Genomic DNA, 13,158 nt, shown 5'->3' with positions numbered 1-13,158 from the left:
AGGGCTCCTCCTCTGGTGGCTTCATGTTACAAGTGTTCAGGCTCTGAGGGTTTTTTGTACAGCTCTACTGATGGTGTGTGTCACAGTGTGTCTCTGGCACAGTAATACACAGCAGAGTCTCCAGGCTGCACGCTCTGTCCGTTCAGAGTCACTGTGTTCCTGGAAGAGTCTAAGTCGATACTGAACTTGCTCTTCAGTGAATCTTTTTGGTATGTGGTGTATCCAACACGTGCGCCGATAATCCACTCCAGTCCTTTCCCTGCAGGCTGTCTGATCCAATAAGTATGATGACTGCCCACAGAATAAGAGACCTGACAGGTGATGGTCAGACGTTGACCTGGCTGCACAGTCACAGAGGCTGGCTGTATCAACTGCTCACACTTCACACCTGTGGAAGGAAACATGTTGAATAGTGAGCGAGGTTAATAACAGTGAGCAGTCAGTGTGAGCGTTCTGTCAGTGTCTCTGCCTCAGTGAGACTCACTGGATCCAGCAGCCAGCAGCAGCAGCAGAGCTACAGAGAACATGGTTGGTGTTGAAGGTGACCTGATGGAGCTTCTCTTCTTCTGCTGCAGCTGACAGCATGATATCAAGTCTTTATAGCAGACTGTGAGGAAGTTCACTTTGCATAGAGAGGGACACTGACAGGCTATAAAAGAGGGACGGATTGTCCTGTCAAGAGTTGTGTTTTGGACTTGTACTTGGACAACTATAAGGATAATAAGTGACTTATCACTAACTTTTATTTAAACTTAAATAAGATGTAATCATTTATTCTGTTCAGCAAAACCCTAACCCACATACTGGATACATCATGCAGAAATCCATTTCTGTCAAAATAAAAATAATGGGACAATATTTTTGCAAGAATGCCTGAAGTAAAATGTATATCTAAAAAAGGGGAAGTGAAATTCCACATCAGCTGTTGCTTTCATAGTGTGTTTAGAAAAGCTGTATTTTTCTCCTTATTTTCATCTGACTTTTTATCCTCTACTGCCACCTGTTGGTACTAGTGATAATAAATAGTTAGAGGTTTTTGTAAAGCCTCTGGGCTTCCTTTAACCAGTGTGTGTGTTTGGCGCAGTAATACACAGCAGAGTCCTCTGGTTTTAAGTTGGAAAGCCTCAGATGCACCATGCTGTTGCTATCATCTCTACTGATTTCTACACGTCCCTCCACACTGCTGGCATATTTGTTGCTACTAGCCGAAGAGAAGCCGCTCCCTATCAACTCCAGAGGTTTTCCAGCAGGTTGTCTGACCCAGATCATAACACAGCAACTAAATGTGAAGCCAGATCCCCTGCAGGAGAGACTGAGAGTCTCCCCAGGCCTCTTCACTACTGAAGAGGAAGGAACAGACTCCATACTCTGACCTGTACAACCTGATGAGAGAAAAGAAGAGAAAGAGAACCAAAGAAGATAGTGAGATATTTTGAAAATGTTCTGGTATCACTGACTGACCATCAGTGGATGTTGTCTGATAAAAGATAAAACATCAAGAAGCAGGAGAGCTCACAGGGCAGAGAGAGAGCAACCAGCAGAAGAGAGAGAGTGTTGATCATCCTGAGACTGGAGATGTGACCTCTGATGCTCCACACAAAGTACAGAGCAGTCAGACAGAAGTACTCTGCACACACTGGAGATTTGCATCAGGATAGCATGGGGAGGGAGGGGCTTTTGCAGGGACTGATGTAATTAATTCAAACCATTGAGTCCGACTGGATCCGATCAATAATGTTCATACCTGTGGAAACACAAATCAACATAATCTCAATCATTAATCGGCCCGCTCAGTGATTCTGATGTGTTTATTAGTGAGGTCTGCACCAGGCTGGTGACACCCATCTTAGATTCTTCAAAGACTGAACCTACAGGGTAAATTTGAAAGGATGTGTGTCTTGCCCACCTCAATGTGGTCCCTCAGGGGTGCGTCCTGGGTCCCCTCTTCTTCTCTCTGTTCACCAATTCATTGGCTCTGTCATTCTATAAATATCTCAATATCTTGTTTTCAATATAAGACATGCAGAGGCCTGAGAAAAAATCTTTTGGGATCTCTACGTCATGTTGATCCCTCAAATGTTTAATAAGCCTAAGGAATTATACAAAATAGCCCCTAGCTTAACAGACTCCAAAAGAATATGATTTTGATTAATATTTCAAACAAAGTCCTCATATGTATGTTGTATTCTTTAAAAGCCATATAACACAGAGGAAGACAAACACATTTGGACATTAACAGTCTGCAAGGTTTTTGCGTAGCTTCACTGGGGACTTCCACCAGTGTCACACTTACTGTAACCTTTGACACTGACTTTTTTTTAAAACACTAAAGACGTCTTTTGACAAAAGCATTGCATGGGGAAGTATTTACATCTTGTGTATAAGATATCCTGATTTAAACTGGAAAATGACTTGCACTCTCTATTGGTTAATGCCACTGACAATGCAGAGGTTTTTGTACAGCGCTGTGGCTTCCTGTATCACTGTTTCTGTCGAGCACAATAATAAACAGCAGAGTCTTCAGACGTCAGGCTGTTCATCTGCAGATACACCTGGTCCACATTGTTGTCTCGGGAGATGGTGAAGCGATTCTGGACTGACGTCGAATAATATTTACCGGCTCCACTCGGAGCAGAAATGTGGGTAATCCACTCCAGTCCTTTTCCTTCAGCTTGTCTGATCCAGCTGATATCAGCATTATCATCTGATATTCCTGCATATGTACAGGTCAGTTTGTGGGACTGTCCAGGGAGCTTTACCACCGCTTCAGACTCAGTCAGAGTCTGACTGCAAACACCTGGAGAGAAAAGCAGTTTGATCACAACAGAGCCAAACATAAAGCTAAGAAAAAGAAGAGTGCAGGAGTATGTGCTCACCAGAAATCAATGAAAGCATCAGAAACATTAAACATGTAGCTAAAGTCATAGTGGAAATGTGTTGTGTGTGCTGCAGTGGTTTGAGCTCTCCTCTTCAGTTTGCAGTGAGATACATAAAGATGGAAGAGATGAAGATTTGCATTGGCTCCTCCTCTCAGTGCTGAAAAGGAAGAATATTTAAATTAATATTTAAATTCTGATAACATGAATAATTAGCCTAAACGGTTTTGCTGTTTTATATAGAAACCATTCGTTATCAAACAAGACACACAGGAAGAAATGCCTGAGATACTGAAATCTGTTTGAGGGAGAACTAAATGAACTCATGAATCTGCAGTGACTGCTGATCCAGCTCTTAAAATGTTTGGTGTGTGTTTTAATGAAGCAACCTCTCAAAGAGTGAGAATATAAACCTGTAGTTCAGTCCAGGGTCTGAGTGTGAGTTAAGATCAGTGAGAGCAGCAGATCTGAGTGTTTCCTTTTACTGACAGAGGAGAGGGGAACTCAACACTGACTGCCATCTAGTGTCTTTATGAGAGCAGCTGCTCCATGATATGCATTCATGGTGCTGAAACGTGTTCATGTAGTGTTTATTTGTATTCCTATTTGGACATTGATCTCAGCGGATTCTTTTTTTTGTTTTGTCCTTGGCTATTTTGTTTGGCAGTAATCAATTAATCTAGATTGTTTTTTAATTTATTTAAATTGCTGGGAATTTATGAACTCTCTCAAGGCTGAATTTCATCATTGTATTATATACAACCAAAGCAAAAGATAACTGAAGAATATAATTCATTTTAAGGGTCTATCATGATAAGGATGAGGTCTGTAGGTTTTTGTACAGCTGCTCAACCAGCTTCAGTCACTGTGTGTCTCGAGCACAGTAATAAACAGCAGAGTCTACAGCCGTCAGACTGCTCATCTGCAGATACAGCTGCTCTTGATTGTTGTCTCTGGAGATGGTGAACCGGCCTTTCACTGACTCAGAGTAGAAGATGTTGTCACTATCATATTCAATAGTCGCAACCCACTCCAGTCCTTTCCCAGGAGCCTGTCTGATCCAAGCCATCCAAGAGCTACCAAAGTTAACTCCAGAGGCTGTACAGGTCAATCTGTGAGATTCTCCAGGCCTTTTAGTCACTGAATCAGATTCTGTCAGAGTCTGACCATCAACACCTGTCAAGAGGATAAAAACACATCTGGTGAAATAAGCTGTTGACACAATTAGAAGCTGTGTTAGATACAGATCAGTAAAGATGTTGACCTGCCCAGCAGACAGTGAGCAGCAGCAGTCCTGTCCTATAGTCCATCATGTTAAACTGTGTGTCCTCTGTCCTCTGTCCTCCTCTCTGCAGTCACATAAGTAGAGGAGGAGATATCTGAGTTTTGCATTGACTCCTCCTTTCTGATTGAACGTTGTCTTGTCTGATATCAATGTTATCCTTATTTTGCTTCGTTACATTTACATTTCTTATTTCATTCAGTTTCTTCCAATGCAACTAGAATTACTGCTGCTGTTTATTGAAAAATGGCATTACAATTATTATGATTAAGTTTTGTATATCACTTTGAAGGCTAGGTTTGAAATAGACATGCAGCATCCCATGTCTTTTAATTAATTTTTTCATTAAAGCTGACGTTGTGTGTCACTTCTATCGGTGCAGCAATTAATGCATTTGTTTCATGAGAAATTGTGACATCACATTACACGTTACTTATTAGACGCTTTTATCCAAAGTGACTTACATACTCAATACTGTGGGCTCTTGGGGTGAAGTGTCTTGCCCAGGGACACAATGACATGCTGACTGCAGTGGGGTTTGAACCTGTGACGCCCTGATTCCAACACCAAGGCTCTATCCACTGCGCCACAGGCCTCCCTGACATCCACAAAAATTTAAGTTTTGGCTCGTAGCTTGTACTAATTGATATTTGTGTGGGGAATACATCCTGCTACACTTTTAAGTTTAATGTTCGACAATTTGTCATTTGAATTTGTCTTGGGAATACATACAGTAATGTATCAGTGATTATAACCTCTAAATGTTTAAACTGGTGATGTAACAGTGAGCTGGTGTTGAGATCATTTCTGGTCTGAGGGCTCCTCCTCTGGTGGCTTCATGTTACAAGTGTTCAGGCTCTGAGGGGTTTTTGTTCAGCTCTACTGATGGTGTGTGTCACTGTGTGTCCGTTCAGAGTCACTGTGTATATATATATATTACATAATTCATGTTGGTATCAATGCTCTGTTTCGCATAATGTCAGTTTGAGCATTATGGAAGTGCATTTACTATAATATAAATAATTTACAATTTTGTTCTGATAGTAAATGGTAACTGTACTTATATAGCGCTTTAACCAGTCTTTACGACCAGAGACCTCAAAGCACTTTACATACTGCATGTCATTCACCCATTCACACAGAGCAGTGCACCTTACTCTAGGAACTAACATTAATACACACTCAAACACCGTTGGCCATGCCATCGGGAGTAACTCAGGGTGAAGTATCTTGCCCAAGGATACATCGACATATTGACTGCACGGGTTGGGATCGAACACACAACCTTCTGATTGAAATACGAGAGCACTCCCTCGCAATCACCGTCACCCAATAAATAGTAGTGTTTAGGAAATATTCAATGTAATTTGTGGCTTGATTTGATAAATATGACATATGTTATTTAAAATAAAATAATAAGATATCATGAGGGACTATCTGGTGATTAATGGGAAACACATAGAAATCTGATGGGGATACATCCAAGTGTTTTTGCAATGTGTGAGAAAACCCAGAAGTGTAGGATCACATTGCTTTGTGGTTAGTGGAGGTTTTTGTGCAGCTGCTCCACTGTCTTTAGTCAATGTGTGTCGAGCACAGAAGTAAACAGCAGAGTCTCCTGCTGCCAGGCTGCTGACCTCGAGGTACTGAGTGCTGCTGGGAACATCTTCAGTCATGGTGAAGCGGCTTTGAAAGGAGCTGCCATAATCAGCAGAGTTTGAACCTGCGTTCATCCTCCCAACCCACTCCAGAGCTTGTCCTGGCCTCTGTCTGATCCAGTGAATATAATAATCTGTCATTTTAAAACCAGATGTGATACATGACATCTTCACTGTCCCTCCAGGTCTTTGCACCTGAGAGGAGGACTGCTCCAGTTTGATCTCACTCCAGACTCCTGTAAGTAAATCATGTTTGCTCATTATCCAACATTTTACCAAAGAAATAAAAAAACAACTAAATCAGAATAGATTTTCTCACCATGAATAGTAACTAAAAATAATAAACTCCAGATAATTGTCCTTTCCATTATTTGAGAGACACTGTCAGTGCTTTCTGATCTGAGTGTTTCAGAAACATATAACACTTCTCTGCTGTTCTGCAACAAGTCGCTGATGGTGTGTTTTAAAGAGAGGAAGAGTTTGCATCGACCTCCCTCTACAGATTCAAAAAGGAACATGTGACATCAACATTTCCATAAGCAGAGTATCTCTACGACGGCTGCATTTACATTTCACGTTCACTTACATTTCCTGTCAACTTATTTCTGGATTCAAGAAAACAAAAAAAGAGGAAATTAGTTTGTTTATGTTCTGCAATGACATCCTGTCTCTTCAGTGGTAGAGCTACTGTTATTTTCTATTCCAGTAGATCAAAACAGAAACACAGAAAATGTGTTCTATATTTAGCAGGCACCACAAGGCACACAACTCATTTAGTATGAATTAAATTGGTCATATGTGTTTTGCATTTGTGCAAAATGAAGCTTCTCTCAGTCTCTTCTATACTGATCTTGGCTGCAGTGGAATTGAAATAATATTACACAGACATTTAAATACATTTTGTAATGAACTTATCTGAGAGTGAGGTGTGTATCATTGTTCACATTTATACTCTGTGTTTTTGAGTCACATGGTTGCTGAGTATTTGTGCAGGTCTGCTGGTGGTTTGTGTCACTGTGGGCTGACGTACACAGTAATACACAGCTGTGTCTGCAGGCTGCACACTCTGTCCTGTTAGAGTCACTGTTCCAGCAGAAGAGTCTCTACTGTAGCTGAACTTGTTCTTCAGAGCACTATTTTGACGAAGGGTACCATCACCCCACATGTGTGAAATCCAGTCCATTGGTTTTCCTTCACACTGTCTGATCCAACCTGTTGCATAGCTGCTATCAGTCAGAGAATAACCAGAGACCTGACAGGTGATGGTCAAAGGCTGTCCAGGCTGCACAACCATTGAGTCTGGCTGGATGAGATCAATACTGTTCACACCTGTGGAAACACAAAGCAACATTATCTCCATCATTCATCTGACCACTCAGTGTTTCTGATGTGTTTATTAGTGAGAATCCACTGAAAGCTCCTCACAGGATCCAGCTGCCAGCAGCAGTATCAGAGCTGCAGAGAACATGTTGATGTTGAAGCTGAACTGACGTCAGGAAATCAGCTGACTTGAGTTCATGTAAATTATCCAAAAGATGAGGAAATGTTCAGGTGTGGTTTTTAATCACATAGTTTTTAGGTTGAGCAACACAATTTAGATTATAAAAACATATAAAAACTAACTTTTCTATAGTTTTATCAAAATAACATAACCATGAGTTGGATTAAAATATAAATTATTCTCCTAATCCAGTTATGACATCGATAAAGTTGTCTTTTATGTTATTGAATAATTTTTTAATAGGAACTGTCTTTTAGAGGATCCCATTCTACTATAGAAAGGAATCTATTATATTATCAGACACTTTTAAAACGAGCTTATGGTCTTACTATCCCTTTTAGATGTTATACCTACAATGATATACAGTATCAGTGATTGTAATGTCAGAATGTTTAAATTGGTGAAAACCCTTTCTGTTGAAATAAGTTAAGAATATTTCTATGACATCTTAGTACTCTTTCCCTCTTGACTGTAACAGTGAGCTGGTGTTGAGATCATTTCTGGTCTGAGGGCTCCTCCTCTGGTGGCTTCATGTTACAAGTGTTCAGGCTCTGAGGGGTTTTTGTTCAGCTCTACTGATGGTGTGTGTCACAGTGTGTGTCTGGCACAGTAATACACAGCAGAGTCTCCAGGCTGCACGCTCTGTCCGTTCAGAGTCACTGTTTTGCTGGAAGAGTCTAAGTCGATACTGAACTTGCTCTTCAGTGAATCTTTATAGAATGAAGTTGAACCAACTCTCACTCCTATCCACTCCAGTCCTTTCCCTGCAGGCTGTCTGATCCAGGCTGTGTAGTAGCTGCTAACAGAATAAGAGACCTGACAGGTGATGGTCAGACGTTGACCTGGCTGCACAGTCACAGAGGCTGGCTGTATCAACTGCTCACACTTCACACCTGTGGAGGGAAACATGTTGAATAGTGAGCGAGGTTAATAACAGTGAGCAGTCAGTGTGAGCGTTCTGTCAGTGTCTCTGCCTCAGTGAGACTCACAGGATCCAGCAGCCAGCAGCAGCAGCAGAGCTACAGAGAACATGGTTGGTGTTGAAGGTGACCTGATGGAGCTTCTCTTCTTCTGCTGCAGCTGACAGCATGATATCAAGTCTTTATAGCAGACTGTGAGGAAGTTCACTTTGCATAGAGAGGGACACTGACAGGCTATAAAAGAGGGACGGACTGTCCTGACTCGAGCTGTCCAAGTTTGGATTTGTATTTGGACATTTCTAACACAACTTCTCACACAGGTCAGAAAAACAGACTCAAATGTACACTCAGATTAAAAGAATACCAAATGTGTGCTTTGACTATATTTTGTGAAGCCGCCATCTGAACAAGCAGTTTTATTAAATCTCTTTGAGCGTCTTGATGATGTTCAACCTCATTTTTTATGTGGTGATGAAAACTTTTTTTTGACTTGTTGAGTTTGTGTACAGCGTTTCTCCTTTCTATGTCACTGTGTGTATCGAGCACGGTAATAAACAGCCCTTTTATTTAAACCTAAATAAGATGTAATCATTTATTCTGCTTTGCACAACATTGGTTGCCCATCCACATACTGGAAACATCATGCATAAATATATTATTGATACCTTCTGTTAGGAAATTAATAATGGGATATTATTGTTGCAGGAAAGCCTCAAGACTTTCATAGTATACGTTTAGAGACATTGTCATATTCCCGTTATTGTCACCTGTCTTTGTATCCTCTACTGCCACCTGTTGGTGCTTGTGTGAGTAATGTGACTGACATTTCTACATTTACTGTTTATTTTTGCCCATACATGAAAAATACATATATCAAATATTTTTCCTGTCCTTGGCTGTTTTACAGTATAAGGAAATTATTTTTAATAAATAAAAAACACATTTTTATTTATTAATGTGTTTTATAACTTGTCTCAGAAGCAACTGTTTTTTTCATTTTCATAAAAACTACAACAAGGAAAGATTTAGTCAACGTATAACTGTCTTTGTGTTCTTTCAGCACATGAAGGATGACGTCTGTAGGTTTTTGTACAGCTGCTCAACCAGCTTCAGTCACTGTGTGTCTCGAGCACAGTAATAAACAGCAGAGTCTACAGCCGTCAGACTGTTCATCTGCAGATACAGCTGCTCTCTGCTGTTGTCTCTGGAGATGGTGAACCGGCCTTTCACTGACTCAGAGTAGTACGGGGTGCCACCACTGCTGATATAAGCAATCCACTCCAGTCCTTTTCCAGGAGCCTGTCTGATCCAGGCCATGCCGTAGCTACTGAATGACAGTCCAGAGGTTTTACAGGTCAATCTGTGAGATTCTCCAGGCCTTTTAGTCACTGGTTCAGATTCTGTCAGAGTCTGACCCCCAACACCTGTCAAGAGGATAAAAAGTAAAATGAATGTAACATTATATAAGATGCACATAAAACAAAAATAAAGAATTGTAAAAATGAAGAAGAAAGTAACATGAGTTTAGTTGGCACACAAATAAGATCTATGTCAAATAATTATTGGTTAAAATATTGACCTGTCCAGCAGACAGTGAGCAGCAGCAGTCCTGTCCTATAGTCCATCATGTTAAACTGTGTGTCCTCTGTCCTCTGTCCTCCTCTCTGCAGTCACATAAGTAGAGGATGAGATATCTGAGTTTTGCATTGACTCCTCCTTTCTGATTGAACATTGTCCTCTTTTAACATCATTTTATGTTAATAACATTATCTCTTACAATTTGTATTTGGTAAACCTTTATTATTGGGCTGTAAGTCACTTTGTAACATTGAAATATTTGTATGTAATTCAGATTTGTCAAACGAAACAAATAAATAATGGATTTTATTTACTGTTTATTAAAATAAAAGTATTAACATTATTGTCATTAAAAAAATGCTTTGAGTTAATTTAGTAAATAAATCACTTTTCAGGTTGTATCTACATCTCATGTCTTTAACATTTATATTTTTAATCAAAAATGACATTTTGTTTCAAATAAAGAACAGAAATGACATCCAACAATTTGTTGTTGTGTTTTGGCTCGTAGATGTAGTGTTTATTATTTGTGAATAAATAGTGTGAACAATATTCTGAGAGCTGAAATTGGTTGTAAAGAAATTTAAATTTAAAGAACAAAATGGAATTCCTGAAAATATGAAATTAAGGATACTTGAAAAGGCTGATGTTTAATAATTTAAAGAAGTGTTATTCATTTTTTTATTCTGGGAATACATACAGTAATGTATCAGTGATTATAATCTTTACATGTTTAAACTGATGATGCATAGTGAGCTGGTGTTGAGATCATTTCTGGTCTGAGGGCTCCTCCTCTGGTGGCTTCATGTTACAAGTGTTCAGGCTCTGAGGGGTTTTTGTACAGCTCTACTGATGGTGTGTGTCACAGTGTGTCTCTGGCACAGTAATACACAGCAGAGTCTCCAGGCTGCATGCTCTGTCCGTTCAGAGTCACTGTGTTGCTGGAAGAGTCTACCTCAATACTGAACTTGCTCTTCAGTGAATCTTTAAAGTATGTAGTTCCAGTGTTTTTCGTTCCTATCCACTCCAGTCCTTTCCCTGCAGGCTGTCTGATCCAGGCTGTGTAATAGCCAACAGAATAAGAGACCTGACAGGTGATGGTCAGACGTTGACCTGGCTGCACAGTCACAGAGGCTGGCTGTATCAACTGCTCACACTTCACACCTGTGGAGGGAAACATGTTGAATAGTGAGCGAGGTTAATAACAGAGAGCAGTCAGTGTGAGCGTTCTGTCAGTGTCTCTGCCTCAGTGAGACTCACAGGATCCAGCAGCCAGCAGCAGCAGCAGAGCTACAGGGAACATGGTTGGTGTTGAAGGTGACCTGATGGAGCTTCTCTTCTTCTGCTGCAGCTGACAGCATGATATCAAGTCTTTATAGCAGACTGTGAGGAAGTTCACTTTGCATAGAGAGGGACACTGACAGGCTATAAAAGAGGGACGGTCTGTCCTGTCTCGAGTTGTCTTTTGTAAATGGGGTTGGACATGTGAAAGAACATTTATTATTTAAAAACAATAAATGAAAGTTCATTTTTGTATTTCTAACAAAACTTATAACACACAGGTCAGAAAAACAGACTCACATTTCAGGTTTCAGGTTATTCATCAGTAACTTTTATGTAAACTTAAATAAGATGTAATAATTGTATTCTGCTTAGCAAAACCCCAACCCACATACTGGAAACATCAATCATAACTCATGCTTGATACCGGCTTTTTATAACAAGGGGACATTGTATTTGCAGGAAATCTTCATGTGAAATGTAAATCTTAGGAATTTGCAAGGCCATTTATAAAAGGACAAAAAATAAACTTCATAAAAAGTATAATGATTTTGATTGCCAGAGGGACTCACCTAGGCCTACATCCAATACGACAATAAACTAAAATAACTAACTAACCATTAATCTCAGGTGTATTTGACTTAATTTGGGTTAGAGACTATATGATAAGTGCTGCTTCTTTAACGGAAATATTATTAAGATATCATTTGCATTTAATCAACTTCTCAAATGTGTTTAGGGTGGATTAAAGTTAGCCAGTTAGCAGACTGGAATCAGTTGTTTGTCTCCAGTGTTAAACATTGAATTTGTTTCATTTGGTTGTGGTTATGTTACAGTAATGTTTCAAATTCAAACAGATAAAACTTTCCTGATGATAATGTTTATGATATAATGATGATTTGTGTTCAATCGGCAAATCTAATAGATTTGTTTAATGTTTAATGTTATCAAAGTTTGCTTTCATTAATGTACTTCTAGAGATACATGGGCGCAGTTTAACCATACTGAATCAGATAAACAGCTACGTTGTTTCAGATGGGACATTTTATATTATCTGTGATACATTATGTTAGAGGCTCAAAAGAAACAAAAATACATATTTCCTTCAAAACATACAAATTATCTGTTTAAATTCACTATATTTCTTTAGGTTGCAACTGAATTAAACATTGCGTCGAATGAGATGAAACAAGATGTCAATATTCAGTTACTCAGTATTTCAATATAGAGTGAATGCTCTCATGGGTGGTGGTAAATAGCGGAAGTAGTTTGTGTACGACTCTCCTGTTACTGTCTCTCACTGTGTGTCTCTGGCACAGTAATACACTGCTGTGTCCTCGGCCTTCAGACTGTTCATCTACAGATACACTTTACTGCTGGAGTCATCTCTGGAGATAGTGAATCTACCCTGGACCGACTGGGAGTAATAGATCGGAGAACTGCTTGTGCTGATATAAGCGATCCACTCCAGTCCTTTCCCAGGAGCCTGTCTGATCCAGTTCCATCGTGAGCCTCCCAAGTTGAATCCAGATGTTGTGCAGGTGAGTCTGTGAGATTCTCCGGGTTTCCTGACTGCTGGTTCAGACTCAGTTATGTTCTGACCTTCAGCGACAGACCAAACAAACAGAGCAACCACCAAGAGTGTTAGCTTTCCCTGAGCCATGTTCACACCGTTTCTTGTGTTTTCAAAAGCTTGAATCCCTCTTTAAATATGAAGTAAACTTGATCCCTTTGAGAATTCATTTGACGATTAGCTCCTCCTACTTCGCATTCTGCTTTAAATGTCAAATTCAAGGCTATACAAACAGCATTAAACATCATTTAAACTAACAGCAAATACTTATTTAAGGCAATTGTTGACAAAAATGACCTGTTGATTACATTTATTTAATTATTATTTTTCTTTAATTTGAATATAATTCATATGAGTAACATAAAATCTTTACTTCCAATCATTGTTTTAGTTTTAACATTAGAAACTAATTCAGAAGTTGATTGAATTATGTTTTTATTTTTTTTATTTTGTAACTGCAATGAAGGAAAGCATGATGGTGTAAATGTT

The sequence above is a fragment of the Notothenia rossii genome (assembly GCF_949606895.1).
Source record: "Notothenia rossii genome assembly, chromosome: 8".
Taxonomy (NCBI): domain Eukaryota; kingdom Metazoa; phylum Chordata; class Actinopteri; order Perciformes; family Nototheniidae; genus Notothenia; species Notothenia rossii.
This window is presented reverse-complemented; position numbering follows the sequence as displayed.